Raw genomic sequence first — 6,000 nt, forward strand, 5'->3', positions numbered from 1 at the left:
TTGTGTGGCATCAAAGAAAGAGTCATCCCAACTGTGTCCCTTAGCTGATGGTTCTCAGGCCAAGAGGCTATGAATGCTATATTATCCATGTGGCAACCATTATCAGAATTTTTGCTGAGTGATGATGCCAAAGTCAAGAAATGTGAGGGTCTTTGGTCGTATATTGATAGTGATGTGAAAAAAGTACTCTACTGCATTCTTAGATTTTTACAGGAAAACATAACTGCTGTAGTGGACATAATAAAAAAACTAGAGCCGGGAAACACCCTTGTCTGCCTAGTTTTCAGCATAATTGGTGCAGATGTAAAACATCTCCTGAGGAATAGGCTGGGCGACACCTTTAGTGACTTTGGCACCTCAAGATGTTACATGTTAGAGTGCTTGCCACTTGGTCAGCAAAGCAATGTTGAAGAGCAATTCAGGAACTTTTATTTTCCAATGTATGAGAAATGGCTTGCAATGATACATAGAAATGTACCTTCACCACCAATGGAATTTGAGGTCAGTGAAACCTCACTATGGTACCCTGTACAAGTTCTAGATCCCTTCCATAACAGGGAAAATTCCTCTATAGTTTCAAAAGTGCTGCTTCATTTTTGACAGCTTCAATAACTCTGAGTGCATAAGCGCCCAGCTCAATGCAATTGTTGCAGAAGCGGCCCTGAGAATCCTAATCTTCAAGTGCACCTGTGTTGACATGGAAAGGTATGTCAGTGGCCAGAGTTAACAAATTGTGTACTAGCTTTTTTGGAGTTGCCCTTCTCAAGTGCAAATGTTGAGAGGGCCTTTTCACAGAAGTCTACATGTGAAAGAAAGGGCAAGCTCACATGATCAAAGACTCACTGAAGAAGTATTTTATGGTGTACTACAATAGGTTTAATTTGCAAAAATGTATTTGGACCTCATATACAATGTACGTACACTATCTAAATACCATATGCTATCAGTGCAGAAAACAAGCAATAATAAAAGCAAAACGTTCCATAAACACAGGAAAAACACTGTTTCTGTTGTTTTTAGTGGTGCGAAAATGTGTACCCATTGATAACCACTGTTTTTTAAAGTTTTGAAATCACTTGAAAACACTGAAAAAAACACCAGAATTTACCAAAAATAGAAACTGAAAACAGGAAAGCCAATAATATGCTGTTTGATGTACTGGTACAGAGTGCTCCCGTGAATGAATATGAAGAAACTAAAATAATTTGAACCCTTCAATTTCAAATTCCTTCACATTTATAGAACGTTTAAAAAATGTTTTTTACATTTTGCCTCTTTATTTATATTTTCTTTACTAATTTGTAAATATTCATCATTTTTCTAAGCGAAAGCGTACACTAAAAAAAAAGGCTTTCAGGACTCTCAGGGTTCCCTGGACCTCAGGTTAGATGGATAAGAGGATTGCTCAGCATTGTGTTTCAATACAACTGGTAATAGATGTATATGTTCAATGCCACTAATAAAGACATGTGGTTGAAGGAAACGTGTTTCCTTATTACTCCATTAAGGGGTTGCAGTGAGATCAAGGATATATGCCCTATGCACAAAAGTATGTACTTGCCTTTCTCAATGTTGTTACCTCTCACACTCTCTCCTGATCTTATCTTTCTGTTTTGATTGGTGTTTCTTCACTTCATCCCTGCAATGCTTAAACTCAGGAAATGAGGAGGTGGCTCTGATGTGATGAGGCTTGTGGATGTGGGTGGAGCCAACAAAGAAAATGGGGGGGGGGTGGGAGTGGGTGTGGCCTCCTAAACAAAACGTGAGTACCTGCACTTAATATTTGACAAATTAAGCACTGGGTCGAAGCCTTAACGCACATCATCCCCGTTTTAGAAAATCCCTATCCCTATTCTCTACCTTGAACAAATCCAATACATTTCAAAATACACTCCATGGCCATGTAACACCAATAATTTACCATGCAGAACACAACTATGCCCACTTACCTTCAACACTTACTTAATAATAAACATTTACTGAATAACAGTACCAGATATATGTACCAGCCATTTAAGCCCTAATTAAAACATATTTATGCCCATTTCTTCAACACACATCACTAAACTACAGTGGTAGGTGTATGTAATAGTCATTTAACACCCATCACCCCCCATGTAGAAATCATTATACCATCATCACAAGAGGGCTACGTGAATATCATACCCAAGGTACATAGCAGCCATTTATCCCCCATAATATCCCATTTAAACATTGTCTATTTCCATTTTCCTAACAGGACTATTACAACATAGATAAAAAGGTGTTCAATAGCTGCTTAAAGACCATAATACCCTGTGAGTAAAGTAGCTATTATCATTTCTTTACAGTAATCATGAAAATACAGTGCTAGATATATGTCAAAACCATTAAACACCCATCATCCCCAATGTAGAAAATCCCTATCCAATTTCATACCTTGAACAATCCTAAAGTATTTCCAAATATATTCAATTGCCATGAAACACCCATATCCCCCAGGCAGCTGTGCCCTATTACCTCCTTCAACATTTACTAAATACCAGTACCAGGTATATGTTCCAGCCATTTAACACCCATCATCCCCATTTAAAAAATATGTATGCCTATTTCCATAATCCACGTCACTACACTACAGTGACAGTTATGTTACAGCCATTTAACACAAATCATCCCCCATGTCCAAATCATTATTGCTATTATCATTTTCTCACATTAATCAGGAAAATACAGTGGCAGGTATATGTAAAACCTATTTAACACCCATCAACCTCAATGTAGAAAATCCCATTACCATTTCCTACCTGGATTGATCCTAATATTGTCCCAAATATATCCAAAGACCACGTAGACCCCATAATCCTCCAGGCAGTACACAGCTATGCCTATTTTCCTTCAACATTTACTCAAAAACAGTACCAGATATTTGTAATAGACATTTAATGCCCATCATCTCTAATGCAGAAAATCCCTATCTCCATTTCCTACTAGGAACAATACTAATACATAACTTAATATATTCAATGGTATGGAACACTCATAATCATGCAGACAAAACTATGCCCATTTTCCTTCAGCATTTAAAAAATAATAGTACCAGTTGTATTTAATAACCATTTAACCCACATATCCTGATAGGTAAACAATAAGAGTTTCTGAAGAGACATAACTTTCTCTTTACCCATTTAAGCTAAAACACATCTTGATAGGTAAGCAATAACAATTGCTAAAGAGAGTTAACATTCACATTGTACATGTAAGCATTAAACTACACTGCCACCGGTGGACACTAAAGAAAATGCAGCCCAACATCCCCAATGATCCTTTTAGAATGTCCCATTGCAGGAAGTGATGTAGGAATAGAAAATTAGGAGTCATTTCATAACCTTGCCCCTAATGAGAATTGTAATTGACTTTCAGTTCAGGGGTTTCGATATCAGCAAGGTCTCACTGAGACATAATAATATGTGCGTGCAAACTAGCGCGGCGCACTACTCCAGCTTGATCACCACAAGTAGCAATCGCAGCTAAACCATATTTCTGTTAACGTTAAATCCTCCCATTTTTTAGTACATACAAAAATTCACCACTATACTGCTGAAGGGTGAATAAAGTTTTAACTTTGATACCATTCAAAGATAGGAAGTCCTCACGTCTGCTAAATCTTGGATTTGTGAGAATTCTTGTGCATCATAAAGAGAGGGAGGTGTATTTTACTGCTACATAGAGCATATGATTAATATTTGAAATTATGAGATAGTTTACTGTATACACCACATATTGAGGTTTAACCTTTGTGTTTAGAATCTTGTAGTATACGAGCCCTGATGAAGTTCCCTCTGGCAAAGAGTCGGGAACACAACCCGTTAGCTGTGTGCCAGTTTTAAAAAGATCTATTGAATAAAATGACTGAATTATGAAATAACTATTCACGTTGCCCTATTGACTTCGGTTTGAGTACACCTTCTTCCATCTTTCTTTTTGAATTTGGTTTTCATTTAACACCCCTGGACGGTGGATGTAGAAAGAGACTGCACCACCCTACGAATTGGTAGTACATATGGACTGGATGTGCTTGGCCTTGGTCTGCCGTTTGTTCTTTCATTTATAGTCTCCCTAACTAGCCTCTCTTTCTTTCTCACTTCCTCTAGATTGCTGTGAAGTACTTGCCCATCAATGCGATCATAGGGTCTGTTAGATCTGGGGGTCTCTAGTTGGCAATGGTATTCACCTTTGTCCAAATAGGGACCCTTACTTCTAAGTCAGGATAAGGGGATTACACTCCTTAATAACTTCTGCTCACCCCCTTGGTAGCTTGGCACAAGCAGACAGGCTTATCTCAGAGGCAGTGTGTTAAACATTTGTGAATATACACAGTGATGCTGTGAAAACACTACAGATGGACACAACACAGGTTTTATAAAAATAAGTATTCTTTATATAGACTAAACACAAGAACACAAACGACAAAAATCCACAATACTACACTTAATTTGCTTTAAAGATGATCAAAGTTACTTAGTTCAAGTTGATGATAAATGCGACAAAGTTCTCAACTAAGTACCTGGATGCGTAACGCAAAGTGAACAAAAGGCTTGCAAAAGGGGACATGCGTCAGTTCCGTGATCCGGGGCAAATAATGCGTTGTGCCTCAATGCTTGCGCAGAGTAGGGGATGCGTCGTAATCCTTACCAGTGCGGAGGTGATGCGTAGATTCTCAGCCTGCGGGTCTGTTGTGGTGCGCAAAGTGGTGCCTTGATGTGATGCGATGATCCGGTTGCGATACAAGAAGATGGCGCCCTGGCAGCCTTGCGACGACTCTGTACTTTGGAGCTGCGACAGGCCCTGCGACACGCTTCTCCGGTGATGCGATGGCGACTCTCTCTATGGCTTCACGCTTCTCCGATGATGCGTCATCAGGCAGCTTTGATGAACACACGCTTCCAGGGAGATGCGGTGATGGCTCGCTTCTCTGGCGTTGCGCCAATTTCAGCTGCGACGGCAACACGCTTCCTCTCGATGCGTTGCGCTTCCAGCTCCCAGTGACATGCAAATGTCTGTAGATAGAATTCCCAGCAAGGAAATTCACAGGGGGAGCTGGAGGTAAAGTGTTTTGTCCCAGAGACATCAGCAGGAGGCAAGCACAATTCAAGCCCTTGGAGAATGTTCTGTAGATGATGAAAGTCCTTAAAAAAATCCTTCTCCTTCCCTTGGCAATGAAGCAACCACTGCAGGCCAACCCAGCAAAAAGCACACTGGCAGTGGCTCAGTAAAACTCCTGCAGCTTCCTTGGTTCTTCTCCTTGGCAAAAGGTTTCTTGTTCCAGAAGTGATCTAAAGTTCTTGGGATCACGGTCCCCATATTTATACCCCAAAATGGCTTGTTCTCTGAAAGCAGAGAGGCCTCTGCCTAGTCCAAACCAGTTCCTGAGCACTTTGTTTACATAACTCCCTCCTTCCTTTCTGTCGGGCTCACAGGTTGTCCAGGCAGTAATCCAATAACCCCAGGAGCGAAGCCAATGCCTCAGTTTTTCCCAAAGGTGTTTCCCTCACTGTGTCACAAAGAACACAGCAGGGAGGAAAGACAACTCCAGAAAATGAAGAGACCAAGTGCAGTCAGTCAGCTGGAGGAGAGGGTCAGGCAGGAAGGGCGGACAATAGCTGTAGTGGAGGAGAGAACAGAACAGAAACAATGTTGTTACATACAGTGGAGCTACATCTGCACCCTAACTTCCTTCAAACATACAACTTTAAAAGTGTGCTGTCCCACACTCACCTGCGATCAACTGAAGAAGACTTTCAAAGTAATGTCTTGGTCTCTTGTACAAAAAAGAAGGCTCCAGGTTGTCTTCACCTGCAACCAGTAAAGTTCCCGCTTTACTACACCACCAAACAGGAAGTGTAACCACAGAAAGGGGTCAGAGTTCAAGGCTCGAAACAGGAACTGTATTGAAGAGGGTTTTGAAAGTCCAAAAACAATCTTAGACAATAGAAGACTCTTTTTCAAATCCAGGGGAACACG

The sequence above is a fragment of the Lissotriton vulgaris genome, chromosome 2_1 (genome assembly GCF_964263255.1).
Source record: "Lissotriton vulgaris chromosome 2_1, aLisVul1.2, whole genome shotgun sequence".
Lineage (NCBI taxonomy): Eukaryota > Metazoa > Chordata > Amphibia > Caudata > Salamandridae > Lissotriton > Lissotriton vulgaris.